This window comes from Monodelphis domestica, chromosome 2 (genome assembly GCF_027887165.1).
Source record: "Monodelphis domestica isolate mMonDom1 chromosome 2, mMonDom1.pri, whole genome shotgun sequence".
NCBI classification, from domain to species: domain Eukaryota; kingdom Metazoa; phylum Chordata; class Mammalia; order Didelphimorphia; family Didelphidae; genus Monodelphis; species Monodelphis domestica.
In genome coordinates this window covers 115,687,252-115,705,339 of record NC_077228.1, presented here as the reverse complement: position 1 = coordinate 115,705,339, position 18,088 = coordinate 115,687,252, and the positions used below count along the sequence as shown (strand labels likewise).

The following is an 18,088-nucleotide window of genomic DNA, read 5'->3' as shown; positions in this document are numbered from 1 at the left end:
TATCAAGTCTTTTAGCATTTAAGTATCCTATCCTCAATATCCACAAATTTTCATTTTGAGTTAGATGTCCTATATGGTTGTTTGATCTCCAGAAAAACATCTTCTTTTGGGCATCCTAGAATGGATCTCTTCTCTAGTAAATTAGATTCTTCATTCCAAATTACTCATTAAAAAAAATCCTTACTTTCCATCTTATTAACAATAATGTGTATTGGCTCCAATGCACAAGAATTTAAATTAAGGCTAGGTATTTTGGGGGTGGGGGAGGGATGGATAAGTGATTTTCCCAGGGTTACAGAGCCAAGAAGTGTCTTCGGTCAAATTTGAACCCAGGACCTCTTGTCTCTCAATCCACTGAGCCACCTATCTGCCTCTGGTTCCAAGTTACATGTAAAAATTCCTTAGCTATTCCTGCTAAAATCTTTTACAAAGCATATCTCAATTTAAATTAGTATGATTTTTTCAAATTTTGATTCTTCAATAACTAGTTGAGGTGATAAAAACCACCCTAAACCTTGTGATTCTAATCAGAACTATTAAAAAAAAAAGGAAATTCAAAATTTACAAATCACTTTAAGAGATTTTAGGTTTTTATGTGCCCATTAAAATAATTTGTGTTTAACACACAAGATAATCTAACCTATTGCTTTCGCAAAACTTTCCATTCCTATTAATTCCAATTGTTTTAGAAGAATCAGATGCTATTCAGCATCTAATCGTAAAGATTAAAAAAGAAAGCAACAACACCTTTTTTGCAAATAAATTTCTCCACCCTTATGTTCAATGAGTACACAAATGAATTGATTTACAAGATGCTGATTATACTCCAATTGAAACAAAAACTTGGGAGTCACGTGCAAATACACTTGTGAAAATATATCAAATTGAGTTGCCCATATTAGAACATGTTCAGTTATTAACCACATTCAAATGGACTTAATCTTATACCTGTGAAGAGTGAATCATACTTCCTTTGTCTATCAATCAGCAATTTTAAAATTAATTAACCAAAAGCTTAAACACCCCTATATTTAACACTAGGTGGGGGAGTTTGCAAGCCACTCACTAAAGTGGGTGACAACTCCAAAGGTTACTGCCAACCACCTTGGGCAGTGCTAAGCAAATTGGAAGACTACAATTGGTTCCCCTAAAGTGGAGGAAGGGACATGGAAAAAGGAGTATAAAAGGTCCTGAACTTCCTGGTGAACAGATGTTGGACCTTGGTTTTGGGACTTCTCCTTTGATCTTCGGCTGGGACTGCTCCTGGAATCTTAGGCTTGGACTGGGACTTTGGCCCTTGGACTGCTTCTGGGAGGACTGCTCCTGGATCTTCTCCTTTGAAGTTGGTCTTGGGTGAGTGAGTAGCTGGTCCTCCTTTCTTGACTTCTGGAGAGATTGGTTCCAGAGAGGCCTGCCTTCCCTGGAGCAGGCTGTGTTGGTAGAGCCCTTGTTTAAAGCATCACCAGGTCTGGATACCAGAGCAACATTTAGTGTGATAGGCTAGACATTTTCTCTGTTCTTTTCTTACATTTCTCTATTTTCACTCTTTTCCATCTCTTTGTACATAAAGCTACGAAAAGTCATTTTGACTTGTACTATAATATCTTTAAATCAGCGACCACAATATTAATTTAAATTCTCATATATTTAGTCAAATCATAAATTTAATTTTTTACATACCTGACTATGTAAACATTAATAGGTAGATGAGAAGTCCAGGAACTAATTCATTTTAGTTGTTTTGGATATGTAATGACTATATATTCAGATTGAAACTAGTTTACATTATCTGTTTTGTGCTCTTATCTCCTATTTAACCACTTACTCTGATTACATAATTTTGCTTTAAAAGGAAAAGCAGGACAGCATTATGACAGCATCAAAATTGTTCCCTTTAGGCAAAAACCTTAAAGGCACAGAGTAATTTATTTTACATATACTAGCATACTTAACTTTGACTTCAGGGACGAGTCACAATTAAGAGGCAGATGGGTAGCACAGTGGATGAAATACTAGGCTTGAAGTCAGGAAGACCTGGGTTCAAGTTTGACCTCAGACACTTCCTAGTTCTGTGACCCTGAACAAGTCACTTAATCCCAATTGCCTAGCCCTTACTGATCTTCTGCCTTGAAACTGATACTTAGTACTGATTCTAAAAACAGAGAGTAAGGATTAAAAAAAGAGTCATAGTTAACAATCAATCATGCAGTAACAATTCTACCTCATAGTCAGACTCAGGTATAATCATGTGGGACTTCCTATAAAAAAGGAAATAAAATTGGGAACATAAATTAGAAGGGATCCTACTTTCAGTTTTTACCAAGGGTCATTCCTTTAGCTTTTCCCAGAAAAAAGACCTCTACTTGTGACAGTTCAGGATCATACTCCTTTTGAGTAACTTGTGGTTTTTTCTCTTATGGTGTATTACTGAGTTAATGATACATCAGACAACTATATTTGAATTCAAAACTCAAAATAATATTAGTTATAGTTCCAAGAGTTTTTACCTCCAATGGCGTTTTACTAACTACAGCTTAGGAATAAACATACTCATGGAGTTTCAATTAAACAATAAAAGTTTACAAGGGTTTATATACACACATATAAGAAATTTTAATTGGTTCTCTTCTTCTTAAATATAAATTCATCCTGGCATAAAAATCAATCATTAAAACATTTCTATAGTATAAATAGACATGTTTTTAGTAAGGTAGTTTCATTGTTTAGAAATTCCACAATCCAAGCCATCTCTTTACACAAGACTGATGACCTTGCTGACAGGTGGCTTCAAGCTAACAGAGAAAAGATTTCCTTTTAGCATTTCCACATAGTAATTACCAATTTTTCTTTCTTTTTTCTTTTTCCAGTATTTTCCCATTTCTTTTTTTTAAACCCTTACCAATCTTATCAATACTGTGTATTGGTTCCAAGGCAGAAGAGTGGTAAGGGCTAGGCAATGGGGGTTAAGTGACTTGCCCAGGGTCACATAGCTAGGAAGTGTCTGAGGCCAAATTTGAACCTCGGACCTCCCGTCTCTAGACCTGGCTCTCAATCCACCGAGCCACCCAGCTGCCTGCTATTTTCCCATTTCTTGCTGAGTTTCACCCTTCAATTGTATGTGTGTGTGTGTGTGTGTGTGAAATTTACCTAAAAATACAACCCATTAGCTGGCACATGCACATTAAGAAAGAAAGCTATGCCATGTGAAGGAGAGACCTCATGGTAAACTGAATTCCTAACTTTCTGAATGGGTAGGCAGAAGTCTCTGATTCACTGAGTGGCATGGTGTGGTTACCTGTCTGGACATCAGAACTCATGACCCAGACTACCCAATCAGAAAGCCAACTAGGTGTAATGTCACTGGCTGTATAAGAACTGAGGCAAGAGGGAACTCGAGGTCTTTTTGCTTGGCTCCTATCCTGAACCCAAACTTACTCTTTCTAACCTTAATTTGTCTGGTCCAACCATGTTCCATTACTGGTTGGGAATCTGGGACTGAAGAAGCAGTGTAACTGGGAGAGTATGGTAGTTAAAAAGATTTGGTAATATCTTTCTTTCTCTCTCTTTTACAAATAAATAATTATAACTCTAACGTCTCCAAGACTAATTTTAATAAAAACAATTTGACTGATGATGAGGTTGGAGATGTTAATCCTCATTTGCCTTTTTCCAATCTTTTCCCCTTCTTTCTCTTCCTTTATGCCTTTTTCCCCTGGATCACAAAAATGGCTTATTAGAATAGATTTTTTTTGCTTGAGTTTGGGGTTTCCTGAGACACCACGGCAACTATACCTGGGAAGCAGTTTGGATAAGACCTTAAACATATGTTCTTTTAAGTTAGCTTGCTAAATATTTGGGGATAGGAAAGTGAAAAGCTTTAACTTAGCCCTAAGTATTTAGGATTAAATATGATTTTAGAGAAATTGATCATTCCCTAAGTTGGTTGAGGGAGAATACTAGGTGACTTAAGAAGGAAGTTTAAAGTAGATTTCAAAAACTCAAGACCTCTTAAGGACAGCAGCCAATACAAAGTTCCCCTTGACAATCCCAGTGTGTTGAGTGCTATGTCTATCCTGTCCTCTCCTAGAGCACACACAGTCTACAGAGACCTGAACCCCACATACCCACCTATCCCAGCACCCTGAGCATCACATGAACATCACATCACATCACAGCAATTGTTCTCCATGACAGAATCAATCCATAACCTGACACCAGCAATGAGTTCCCCAAGTGAATGATGATTTGGGTAAGTGGGTGTTCCTCTTTTACTGAGCAGGGAGACAGTAACTGGTCCTCCACACCTGTGACAAGGAAATCACTTTAAAAGACTGATATATATTAATTTAAGGTCACCAAGGAATTCAGCTATGTAATTCCTAAATGAAACTCAAGTCAGCAGTCAACCTTTTATGGAGTTTTTAATTACAAACAGGAGGAAGAAAGCTATTAAAAAGAGAGACTCTTCCTAGATCTGATTCTCCATTTTGCTGAATGGTCAAGACTGCTGCTGGTCAGAGATCAATAAGCTGGCACCTGAATGGGAGAGAAGAGAATAAGGAGAGATGAGAGACAGAGAGACAGAGAAAGAGAAAGAAACAGACAGAGACAGACAGAGACAGAGATAGAAACTGGTAAGAAAAACAAGAGAGTGACTCTGCTTCCCACATGGGGTTAAAAACTGTAAAAGAGAATGGGGGGGGGTGTCTCTTTTCCTTTGTAGCCTCTGTGTTTGTTCCCTTGTCTGTAGTTACTCTGTCAGTGCAGACCCCAATGGTTATTGCTGGAGTGATGTTCTTGTCATTGTCACAGTCATTGTTAGTGCCCCTGTCTTCTTTTGTGTCATTGCTAATTGCTATCTTTTCAAGTTTTGTCATCAGCCCCTGACAAAATTCAGTCATAGTATTCATTTGGTTAAGAACCATCACTAGTTTGGGGTCATCGATGTTATTTTGTTTGCCCATAGCTAGCTTTATTCCCTTTCCTCTCTAGCACCCCAGATGGGATGGACAGAACCTTTTTTTCAGTTAAGACAGTTAGATTGGGGGTGGGGTAGCCATCTTGGAACAGAAAACAAGTCTGACAGCCATTATTGCTTACTCCAGGGGGAGTGGAGTTGCTTAAAGGGCCAGACTTAAATGCAACTTTTTTTCCTGTGAAGAAGTTTCTGGGGTTGAGGGCAAAGAATCAGGATTGAGAACAAAAAAATATGTACCAAAAGGTCATACTAGCCTGTGTGCCTCTCATCATGGTGGCATAGTTGTTCTGGTGACTGTATGACTTATTTTACAATGTCATACCTGACTACATCTGACCAGAACTCCAAATAACATAGTTATGGGACTGGATAACTAATGAAGTTAAAACTGGATAACTAATGAAGTTAAAAGTGCATGGCCACTCTTCCCTGCCATATATGGAACAACTATGTTAGTATGGCAGATCTTTACTAACCTAAGGAAGGGAATAAAGCTAGTTATGGGCAAACAAAATAACATCGATGACCCCAAACTAGTGATGGTTCTTTACCAAATGAATACTATGACTGAACTTTATCAGGGTCTGATGACAAAACTTGAAAAGATGGGAATTAGTAATGACACAAAAGACAAGGACACTAACAATGTCTGTGAAAATGACAAGGACACCACTCCAGCAATAACCAGTGGGGTCTGCACTGACAAAGTAACTGCAGACAAGGGAACAAACACAGAGGCTACACACACTGGAGCTGATGAAGGGCACAAAACATTTTACCTTTCCAGGACTATGCTAAGGTCAACCAAGATTCTGGGATAATCCATTTAAAGTTTCACAAGCCCTTTTCAGTGGCAGACTTAGAAGCATTATGTAGGAGAATGCCCCAATTTTTTTTTGGAACCCTACCATTGTTTAAAAGAGGTGAAACGTGCATTTAAGCTTTATGAGCCCAATTTTGGGGATGTAGAAATTCTTTTAAGGGAGCTATTTAGTCCTGCAGAGCAAGCCCAATTTATTAGGAAGACCAGGGAAGACCCAAAACTTACAAGCTGGCCAGAATTTCATGCAGTCATTGAATTTTCTAACTCCCAGAGTATCTCTTATTTTTTAAAAAGCTAGGGAAGAACTCCTAGAATCAATAGGAACATTTTGTCCTCGGCCCAACTCCTGGATCAAATTTGATAGGATCCACCAAGAAACAGGCGAGCAGCCTTCAATTTATCTCTACCACCTCCTCGAAGCTGGTGAAACCATACTTGGGTTCCCCAAGTATAGTGATCAAATACTACATTAGGAGACAGTTCCTAAAAGGTTGCACTACCACAATCAAAAACTTTTTCAAGCAATTCTGCCCTAGATATGACACTATGACTCTAGAAGAATTAAGGGAGTCAGCAACTTACTTGCATGACACTAACAGGGAACAACAGAGGGAAAAAGATGACCAAGTTAAGTAATTGAAACAAAAACTAAAAGATGCAACTGAAACAATCAAACAAAAAGAAATAGAAGAAGTAAAAAACCTAGCTACAGTCAATACCTTCAAACAGTCTAGACCTCAATACCAACAGAACAGGCAGGCAGTTCCAAAAAGATGCTTCTTGTGCCAGAAGCTAGAGCACATAGTTAGATTTTGCCAACAGAAAGCACAATATGATCAGGGTAATAGGAGAAGACAAATCTATAATAACAACCAAGGGCAATAGAAATAATTATGGGGGGAACAATACCAACAGCTACAAAACAATGTTGTGATCATTGTCAACTAAGAAGAGAAACACCAAATTTGGAAACTACGTAGAGAATGATTAGCCAGGGAACAAGACCAAAATATTCCTCAGTTAGAAAATAGGAATAAGGATAATACTTTATGAAGCCAGGACATAGCATTACCTATATTAAAAATGGAGAAGGGGTGCAAGAGGTATCCTAGTGCACAAAAACTATTGGCAGAATTCATAGTGGAGGAAGTACATTATGGGGATGCAGGACTTAAAAGAAAAAGCTTAGAGCAGTGGGAAAAAGAGAAAGAAGAAAGAGAAATGGAAAATGTGATAGACATTAAAACCAAATCTTTGGGACCACAGGGAACACATTGGGATACAAGAAACAAATGATATGGACACAGATCACATCAAGTAATATCTGTAACCCCATCAGCGATAAAAATCTTAGGGAAAGATCCCCAGTATCATGTGTCAAACATAAAGTCTCAAAATGCCATGACCAATTTAGAAATAGAAAGCTCAGAAAAGAATCAGGACCCAAACCACAATGAATCAGACAAAAGTGATGCTGATATTAACTTAGAAGTTGATAAAAAGGACTGAAAAAAAAGAAAAAACTAATACACTCTGTAGCACTCAACCTATCACAAACTCAAATACTAATGCACTGAAAAAACTGCTACATTCTCACACACTCAAATGAATACAAACTTTTATACAAACACACAGATTCTGGTGCAGGAGAGGAGATAAGAAGACAATTCAATTTCCCTTCAGTCAAAAAATTTGACAACAGTCAAGTATGTGACTACAACAGAGAAAAAACCATCGAGAAGACCACACAAAGGAGAGAGAGAGGAAACCTTAACAAAAGAATTGCATTAGCTGACATGGACAGCTAAAACTTTTTGTAGGAACAATCAGGAAAAAATATGCAAAGTGGAACCAGTCACATAAGATGAGTGTCCATGAACACATAAACTTCACACTAGGGACATGCATGCAACACCCATATAACATCAAGAATGAAAATGACACTCCAAATAACACAATGACACGGATGTCTTGCAACATGGAGTAAGTATGTACATGCACACACTACCTATCTAGACATGAACACAGCACAAACTGATTTTAGGGATCCTGACGTAAATAAGCAGGATCCATGAAAAAAAAACTGCAAAAGGCTATAAATAAAGTTCTTGCTAAGGCTTGGAGAGATAGAAAGGGCCCAAGACTTTTCTGTCTGGCTGACACCAAAAGTAGAACTCCTGTATATATTTATATGTTTATATATATAAACATGTAGATATCATATGTAAATATTATATAGTGAAAATCATATGTATCATAATTTACTAACACCAATAGACTTAGGAAAAATAGCACTAACATTACATAAGGTAGAATACAATAGATAATGCAAAATTAGGGACAGAATAGAAAAAAACTCAGAGAGCTAGCATGAAGGGCAGAATAGGAATTAAGCTAGGACATAGAAAAGTAAGATAACAAATATTATATTAGCTAAATATAAGATAAGCAAGAAAACAAAATAGTATAAGATTTTGCAAAGCTTACATTAAGAAAGTAGCAGTAGAGAATTGTTGCCAAGTTGGCATAAATTGATTGTTACAAAATTGCTTATGGGACAATGTTTGCCCAAATCTTTTAGCTCAAATGTTTCAAATCCATGTAACCCTGAATACAAATCTTCCCAAACCCAACTTTCTAAAAAATTCTTTAGATTAGAGTTAGTCGAGTTTGAGTAGAAATGGGTTTAGAACGTCAGATTTTTTTCTTTGGGAGTGTGAGAAAACATTAGAGATTCAAAATTAGAGTTAAGAAGTTAAATATTAGATTACGTGTTTAATGCTTCTTTGGCTAAGAATGCACGAAGATGAGAAGTGGGATTTGTAAAGGATGGCAAAGGGACCTGCATAGAATCCTGCTTGTTTGATGGACAAGCACCTTGGTGGCAGTTGAGAGTCAGCAAAGGATTCTGGGTAGAGAACTGTGAGCTGAGAAGAATTCTGGTCAGCTGAGGACTTCCAGCTCTGGAAGAGGAACGGAGAGGTTATTTCCTGGGTGGCTGAGGGGACCAGAAACCATAAGAGGGAGAAGAGCCAGACTTTCTTTCCTACTTATCTGTGTACCTGCTTCCATTGAGAAATCCTTCTACTACCTTCCTCCACCTGCCAACAAAAACCCTAGACTCAGAAGGAGTTTGGTTTGGACTCTCTCATCTGAGCCAGCATGCCTACTTCTTCTGGGTCTCCCCTTTACCTCCTTTGGATTTGATTGAGATTGAAAACTAGAGATGTTAGCTTAGAAATAAAGACTGACAGCTGGAAAGGAAGCAGAGTCCTTTGGGACTTGGACTCAAACCTTCTAGATCTGACTGTTGTGTGGTTTTAGCTTCAGGGCATCCTTTTCCCTTTTTTCCCTTTCTCTACCTGCCCTCCCCCTTTCCAAATAAAATCTTAACATAGTCAGATTTGGGGATTATCTTGGTTTCTTAATGAGAGAGGTTGGGTGACTGAGAACAGGATTTAAGGGTGAATCCTATCTCATCTGTGGCAAACAAGACTTGGTCTGCCACAACCCTCTATAGAAGAGGACTTGGTTTCAAATCTCTCTGCTCTGGACGACTGATCAGGGATATAAACATTTCCCTGTAGTTGTGCTCTCATTAGGACTCAAGGTGTATAATTTATTTAAATTATCCTTTGATAGAAAGTCCTTTCAGTTTCTCTAAGGCTGCCTCAAGCTCTGGTGTCAGCTAACTTTGAGGAAGGAGAGATCTTGCCTTCTTTCCCTTCACCCTTCAACTTATATCTTAGCATCCGTATTACTCTTACCACATTTTCCTTCAACCTTTCACTGGAATTTATATCTATCCAGTGGGACAAACCTATTCACCCCTCTCCCTGCAAAAGAGAAGAAATAGAGCCCCCCTTCTCTTTTACAAAATCCAGTTGGCTCCACCTCTTTGACCACATTCATCTGGTTCTGCCAGGGTAACTCAGACTATCCACCCTCAAGGAGAACCCAGGAGTCTAGCCTTCCCACAAAGGCATGTGACTTTGTGACTCCTAGGTTCCTACCACTCCATGCTCCCTAAATAATTACTTCATGCAATGTTAGTCCATCTTCTCTCTGCCATCAATGTCTAGAAAGGCACTAACTTCTGTTTTCCTGGATATATATATATATATATATATATATATATATATATATATATATATATGTCAACTCCCAGGGCAAAAAGAAAAAAAAATTAAGCCTCACCTTCTGTCTTAGCATCAATTCTAAGACAGAAAATGGCAGGTGTTTGGAAATTGGGATTAAGTAACTTGTCCAGAGTCACACAGGTAGGAAGTGTCTGAGGTCAGATTTGAACCCAGGTTTTCCTGACTCTAGGCCTGGTGCTCTATCTACTGTGTTACCTAGCTATCCCCTACACCCAAAATCTTTTCAAATGAAGTTTATACTTGCAAAATTGACTCAAAGATATAATTTTGGTAATTTTGGTATATACCAGTCAAAGTACAATCTATCCAGTTGGTTTTAATAGCTTTCACAATCAGTAGTAGCCAGACAATTCATTCTATAAATGATTTTTTTTTATTCTATGAAAACTTTTAAGCCATCTGTGAAAGAGGAATTGGAAAAGCATGCAAAAGCCAGAAGCAGGGACTGAGTGGTGACCTGCCAATCAAACCAAGGTTCCATTTGGGATGTTACAGGGAAACAGTTGAAGGCAAAAGCCAACTGTGGCTGAACTCTGAGGTCCTGTCTACTGCTGGTTGTCATATACAGGGAAGGAAGAGCTAATTTATCTCTTGGACTTGGATAATCTCTTTGGCTTGCTCTGTTTATGATAGTGACTAAACTGCCAGACCTATCAATCATTTTTCTCAAGTTGAACTCTATCCCAATATCCTCCAACTGGAGGCCAACCTGTAGTCTAGGGAAATCCTTAACTCTCTTACCTCCATTCTTCATCTTTTCCTGTCTTCCCCAAATAAACCCTTACTTAAGATAAAAGAAGATAAAGTATTTTCATTTGAGACACCACCAACTCACCCTGAGTGAAAGTAGGAAAGTAGGAAGAAAGAAGAAAAGGGGAAGGGAAGCAAAAGAGGCTGAAGAGGGAGGCTGGGAGAGAGGGAGGAAACAGGAGGAAGGGAGGTATAGTGGGAGGAGGGAAAACAGAGAAGAAAGAGATATCTACCTGATCTGTTAGCTATCAATTAACCATCAAATATACCCCCTTATTATTATCTATTACACATCCCTTTTTGGCTGAGTGCATTTAAAAAAGTTTATGTGTAGTTTTGGGAGAAGGGTGTGCATGGCAGGGAAGATCTCAGTTCCTCTGTATATCCATTTACTATTTTAGAATTTATAAGACAGTCATTATTTGCATATATTCTTTCAGTTTCTTCTTTCACAGAGCTGATAAGATTTTATAAACTTGCCAAGTTCATAAAGATCCAGAGGCTCTGGCCAAGTTCTCATAGAACTTCAATTAGTGAAACTTTTGAAGATCTTTTGTACTTTTCCTAAACATGAAGCAGTTGTTGTCATTATTTTTATACGAACCAAAACATGACCATTTGAATTACTAAGATCATCTTTAATCAGAAGGTCACTGCCTTACAGAACAAAGCCTTTAAGAAGTGAAAGCTCAAATTTATAATTTCACAGCACTTAAATCAGCCAGAGATAGTAGAGAAAATGCTTTCAAAGTTTGGCAGTGAAAGGGAGGAGAGATGTAATATAACTGGATCAAATGAATGTTGTTGAAGGATGAAAGTACCTGAGAGGTAAGCTCCTTCAGAGTAGGAATTGTTTAGTGATTTGTATTTGTATTTGTATCTCTAGAACCACACATACCCACACAATAATCAAAGGATTAGAATTTAAAGATGGATGGTAGACATTTAATAAATGTTTGTAGTCTGTGAAAAAGAAATTGAAAAAAGAAAAAGAAAGTCAGCTTACTAGTGAGAGAAAAGCTGACTGATTCTGAAAGGAGTGCAAGATCATAGGAGAAATGAGAGAGGATGAGATCAAATATAGTGGTTCACCTTAGCAAGGAGAAGAGCCAGGTTTCCCTCAGGGAATGGAGAAAAGGAGGATAAGAAAGGTGGAGATATAGAGGGAATGCGGTATAGGGGGGAAAGAGAGAGAACACACAATGGATAGTTTCAGTTTTCTGAGCAAAGTAGAAAACAAGGTCATTCATACACAAAAGTGTGGAAGTGGTATTGGGGGGTTGAAGAGAGATGAAATGGATTAGGAATTGCTGTTGGGGGTCATGTTAGAGTGAACTGGAAAGGACTAAAGAATTGATGTACAGCATCAAGGGCCAAACAGATTAGATTTAGAATTAGGATTGGTTCTGTGATTTCAGGAATTCCTAAATCAGGCAGTTCCTTTTACCAATGCAGATCAGTAGCTACCTTACAATTGAAAGTTACTCCTACTGTGGCTTAGAGACCCTGAAAGTTTAAGTGATTTGGTCAGTCACATAATCAATGTAATTAGATAAGAAACATTTTGTGATGGACTTGGTCTGCAAGTTTCAATTATTTTCTCATACCACATTCTAGGCTCTGATGGCATGATTCCCTTTGTCATTCCACATTCTTCTCACAGGTATTTCTCAGTACTGCTCTCTCTCTACTTTCTAACCTCTGAAGTCTATTACAAGACCTTTTTTTGTTTGCTTTTGCTTCCAGGAGGTAGCCCCAGGTGTTATTTCCTAATCTTTAGAATAAAACCTACTTGAAATGGAGGAACCCTTAAGTCTTGTCCTTTTCTGTATGATGTCTATCACCCTTGGGAACATTTCTCACTTATTCAAGAGCCAACAGGGCAATCCTTTCTTCCTTTAAACCATTGACTTTGATTTTTCAAATTCCCCAGCTCTGTCAAAATTCTATCTTGGATGTAGGGAATAGCTGATGGATGATGAATCTGGAAAGGAGACTGAGAAGGATCAGTCAGACAGGTAAGAGAACTTGGAAAAAGACCTTTACCTAAGACTTCCTTTTTTTCCCTTAAGAATTTCTTTTAGATTTATTTATTTGTGATATTAAAATTCTCAGTATTCTCTCTCCCTGCTTCCCCAACCCACTCTAGAGAAGGCATCATTTGACCAAAAAACAAATATATATATGGGTATGTGTATGTGTGTATAAACTATGTCTTGCTTGTTTTTTTTTTTTCTGGAGGTGAACATTTATAAGTTATTTTTCAAACAATATTTCTGTTACTTTTGGCTTTTCTTTTATTCTTCGTAATTTCATGTAGGTATTTCCGTGTTTTTTTAAAATTGTTTATCATTTCTTATGGTATAGTGGTATTCTGCCACAATATATCTAGCTATTAATTTCCAGTTCTTTGCCACAACAAAGGGAACTGCTATAAATATTTTAGAATATATAAGTTCTTTTCCCTGATCACCTTTAGAATTACTAGGTTGAAAGATATACACAGTTTTATAACTCTTTGGTCAGAATTCCAGATTGCTCTACAAAATGATTAGATTAGTTCACATTTCCACTAACAGTATATTATTGGTCCCATTTTTCTATATTCCTTTCACCATTTGTCAATTTACCTTTTTTAAATCACTTTAAAGAATCTTCTAGGCATGAGATGGTGTCTCAGAGTTGTTTTGATTTGCATTTCTCTAATGAATAATGATTTAGAACATTTTTTCATATCATTTTATATAACTGATTTTTTCATTCAAAAATTGTTCATATCTTTTGACCATTATTTATCAATTTTGGAATGACTCATTCATATAAATTTGACAAAGTTCTAATTTTAGGGGGAAATTATTATTCTACTTTGAATGAAATGGCAATATCAACATTATTTTAAAAAGCCACAATAACCACAAGAATCCAAATGAACTTTTAAGTATTTGTGGTTATATTCAACTCTGACCATCATTAACAACAAAAGAATCCTGCTAAGATGATCTGATCACATTATCTGCATAGTGAAGTGGTGGGCTTTTTTGTTTGTTTCACTAAAATTCTTCCAAATAAATTTTGTTATTATTTTTCCTAGTTAAATAAAAGATTTTTTGGTAATTTAATTGGTATGGCATTGAATAAGTAGATCAATTCATGTAGAATTAGCATTTTAGTTATAGTGGCTCTGCCCAGTCCTGAACAATTAATATTTTTTCAATATGTAAATCTTATTTTACTTTTGGAAAAAGTGTCTTGATAGTATGCTCATGTAGTTCCTCAGTTTGTTTTAGCAGATTTACTCCTAGGTATTTTAATCCATCTATGGTTATTTTAAATGGGTTATCTTTTGCTATTTCTTCTCATGGGACTTTGTTGGTGATATATAGAAATGCTGATGACATTTTATATCCTGCCAATTTGCTTAAATTATTGATAATTTCGACAAATTCTTTAGACGAATCTCTATAATTTCCCATATATAACATTCATCTTGTCTGTGAAAAGAAATAGCTTTATTACCTCTTTGGCCATTCTGGTTCCCTCAATTTCTTTTCTCTCATTACTGTTGCTAGCATTTCTAATATAATATTAAATAATATTGATGACAATGGGCATCCTTGTTTCACTCCTGATTTTATAGGAAAGGCTTATCATTTATTTCCATTATAGATAAAGTTTCCTGATAGTTTTAGGTATAACTTATTATTATTCTAAGAAAAAATCCATTTACACTGATGCTTTTAAGTGTTTTTAATAGGATTTTGTTACTTTGGTTGTCAATATAAGCAATTCTGTTAATGATTTTCCTTATATTAAATCACTCCTATATACCTGGCATAAATCCTATTTTGAGAGGGAAAGGTTAAAGTAACCCCAACTATTATAGTTTTGTTATCTATTTCCACCTGTGTCTTTTAGTTTTTCTTTAAAAAATTTGGATGCTATAACATTTGGTACATATAAGTTTTGTATTGATAATGCTCTTTTTAACAATAATATGATTTCCCTGTTTATCTCTTTTAATTAGATCTAATTCAGCTTTGACTTTGTATGAGATCATTATTGCTTCCACTGCTTTATTATCCTTTATTTTAACTCTATATATGTCTGTTTTAAATGTGTTTCTTCAGATATCCATGTCCTTGGGCTAACAATATTTGACCAGACCAAGTCACTGGAAGGAAGGAAAGAGCCAGTATCTGACACATGTAATACTCTATTTGATAATGATAATAGTAATGTTAATCACTGACATTTACATAGCTCTTTAATGTTTGTAGAATGCTTTACATATTTTGGGTCTTCTCATCTTCTCTAGTCCTTACAAATGGACAAAATGAATTAAGTGCTATTATTATCTCCATTGTATAGATGAAGAAACTAAAGTTGATAGACCCTAAGTGGCTTGTCCAGAGTCACATGGGTAAAAGGTGTCTGAAGCAAGGTGCAAATTCAGGTCTTCATCCATTATACCCACTTTCTACCTTATTGGATTACAAACTCCATGAGAGCAGAGATGGGTTCTTCTTTAAAGCTCATTTTTCATTCATTGCCTAGCACAATGCTGTGTACAGAGTAGGAACTTAGTAGTTTCCAGTTGAACTAAAGGACCCAATTGAATGACTAAACCCCTATTATTTGACAGTGATAACTATTTTTTCTTTTAAGTGTTTACAAATCATGCATTTAAAAATACATTAGGCATTTTCATTAAGAATCAGTCAAGCTCACCCTACTATAATTTTGAAGAATCAGTCTTCTCCCATTTAAAAAAAATACAAGCAAGTAATTGCTGTGGATTCCAAAATCACCTAAGGTGGAGGCAACTATGTGGGAAATTCTGGAAGGCAACATCTGATGTTCTTCTTTCAAGTGGGTGGGAACAGTATCTTTGTATTGGCTGCATAGCTAGAATAGGCTTCAGACTTCTGGATAGGGAATAAATTAGAAGCCTTTCCTATAAGGTCAGGAGTGAAACAAGGATGCCCATTATTTTTATTTTTCTCTCTTTTTTATTTTTATTTTTCTCTATTGTTTTTTTCTTTTTGCATCCAAGGGATAAAGATCTTGTTCGCACCCATCACTGGCACCCAAAAACTGGGTAGGAAGAAGGGCTACTTTCCTCTTCTATCTCTTTTAGTCCCATGTGGTCCTGAGAACTGGGCTTGTGGTTTGGTCTGTTTTGCCTATCCTTTTCAGATTAAGTGCATGTGATGATGTCCCTAGACCTGGACTTGAACCATGGTGACCTTGGAGCCAGGATCTCAGATTGGATAATGCTGCTGACCCAGGAGGGAAGGTCTGAGAACTCAAGGGGTAAGCCCAGAGGAGGGTTTGGACTTGGAATTTGGTGGGACAATGCTATATAACAACTGAATTAGTCCATGAATATAATCTTTGTCCACTCTCCAGAGACTGAGGTCATGTAAGGGGAAGATTATGCCTCCTCCTCAAAACTTGGGGGGTAAATATTTTATTTGTTGTATACTTTGAAGCAAATATTCCTTTGTAGGAGCTCATCTGACTCTTCAGTGGTTAAATGGGACTAGGTTGCTGGGGAACTTTTCAAATTGGAGGATCTCATTGGTCAGGGCTTGAGCCAATGGTAGAGATACTAGATACCTCACAAGTGCCTTAAGAATACTAGAGAACCTGTGAGTGTGTGTGTGTGTGTGTGTGTGTGTGTGTGTGTGTGTGTGTGTGTGTGAGAGAGAGAGAGAGAGAGAGAGAGAGAGAGAGAGAGAGAGAGAGAGAGAGAGAGAGAAGAGAGGGAGAGTGAAATGTAACACAGCCAACCTTGATGGGGGAAGAGGGGGATAGTTGCTATTACATAACATTTGCCCATCTTAAGTCTTCCAGGATTTCCCCAGTTCTTCTGGATCTGATGAACTAACAGATTCCTGACCAAGAGGTGATGAATCAAATATACAGTTTGAGGCAAACATTTCTAGATTTGGCCAGTGTGGTAGAGGCATGCATGCAAAGGACAAAAGCTGGAGATGGATCATCTGTCAGTCAAATGAAGATTCCATTTGGAATGTTACTGGGAAATAGTTGGAGGCGAGAGTCAACTGCTTGACTGAATTTGAAGGTCTTTTGGCTTTCTGGCTTGCTGAAGGAAGAAGCTATTTTTATCTCTGGGACTTGAGATAATCAAGTTGGAGGTGGCCTGGCTGATTTGAAGGAAGGAGAAGTAGGACAATAGTCCTTATATCTCTTTCTGACTGGTTCTGCTTCATGCTAGTGACTGAATTGCCATTTCTCTCAATATCCTCCAATCCAACATTCACTGTAGAGAATAGGGATATCCCACCCCTCTTACCTTATCCTCCACCTTTGTCCTATCTTCCCCAAATAAACCCCTTGTTTGACAAAGAAGATTAAGAACTATTTCATTGAAACCTCACAGTTCACACTGAGTGACTTGAAGGAGACTGGAGAAGGGGGGAGGGAAGACTGAAAGGCTTCTGGAGAGGGAGGTATGAAAGGGAGGAGGGTAGGCAAAAAGAAGATAACTATCTGATCCATTAGTTATCTAGTATCCATCAAATATACCCTCAAATATCATCTATTACACCAGTGTGAGAATTTTTTTTGTGTGTTTAACTATGAATATTTGTAACAAGTGTTTTGTTTTCTCTTTCTTTTTTTCAACTTGAGGGGGATGAGAGGGAGAGGAAATAAAAATTGTAAAATAAAAGTAAAAAGTAAAAGGAATTTTTCAGTTAATCTCTTCAGTTAGGAAGAGAGCCAACTAAGGAAGAAAATTCCACTTTGACTCTTGAGAGAAAAATGCCCCCAATTTGCACTGTGTAGTCAGCCTCCTGTTGTATTTTTAAAATTAGATAAATAATACTATCACACCATTCTTGAAAGTTTTTACTGGGAAGCATGGATAGTAGAAGCTTGAACATCATTTTATTTATTTTTATTTTTTAAAATAATATCTTATTTGATCATTTCCAAGCATTATTCATTAAAGACAAAGATCATTTTCTTTTCCTCCCCCCACCCCCCCATAGCCAATGCGTGATTCCACTGGGTATCACATGTGTTCTTGATTCAAACCCATTGCCATGTTGTTAGTATTTGCATTAGAGTGTTTGTTTAGAGTCTTTCCTCTGTCATGTCCCCTCAACCGCTGTAGTCAGGCAGTTGCTTTTCCTTGGTGTTTCTACTCCCACAGTTTGTCCTCTGCTTATGGATAGTGTTTTTTCTCCTAGATCCCTGCAGATTGTTCAGGGATATGACACCGCCACTAATGGAGAAGTCCATTACGTTTGATTATACCACAGTGTATTTGTCTCTGTGTATAATGTTCTCCTGGTTCTGCTCCTCTTGCTCTGCATCATTTCCTGGAGGTCGTTCCAGTCTCCATGG

The 18,088-nt window shown here is 37.1% G+C and overlaps 1 protein-coding gene and 1 non-coding gene across 3 annotated transcripts in view; one reads left to right on the top strand and one right to left on the bottom strand.

Moving 5' to 3' along the window:
* The window catches only part of TRAF3IP3 (TRAF3 interacting protein 3), a 62,107-nt gene extending 60,268 nt beyond the window's left edge, over positions 1-1,839 (bottom strand). Inside the window, exon 1 of the mRNA XM_007481329.3 lies at positions 1,681-1,839. The gene's annotated coding sequence lies outside the window, so the exon portion shown is untranslated. The remainder of the gene's footprint in view (positions 1-1,680) is intronic.
* An 8,145-nt stretch (positions 1,840-9,984) lies between these two features.
* Positions 9,985-17,415, top strand: LOC100021714 (uncharacterized). 2 transcript variants are annotated; one of them, XR_001627881.2, is made up of 4 exons: positions 9,985-12,729; positions 14,839-14,916; positions 15,765-16,024; positions 16,560-17,415. It is a non-coding gene; the product is annotated as an uncharacterized LOC100021714 (transcript). The 2 variants fall into 2 exon arrangements; XR_008916199.1 differs by having other exon boundaries at positions 14,839-17,415.
* The last annotated feature ends 673 nt before the right edge of the window (positions 17,416-18,088 follow it).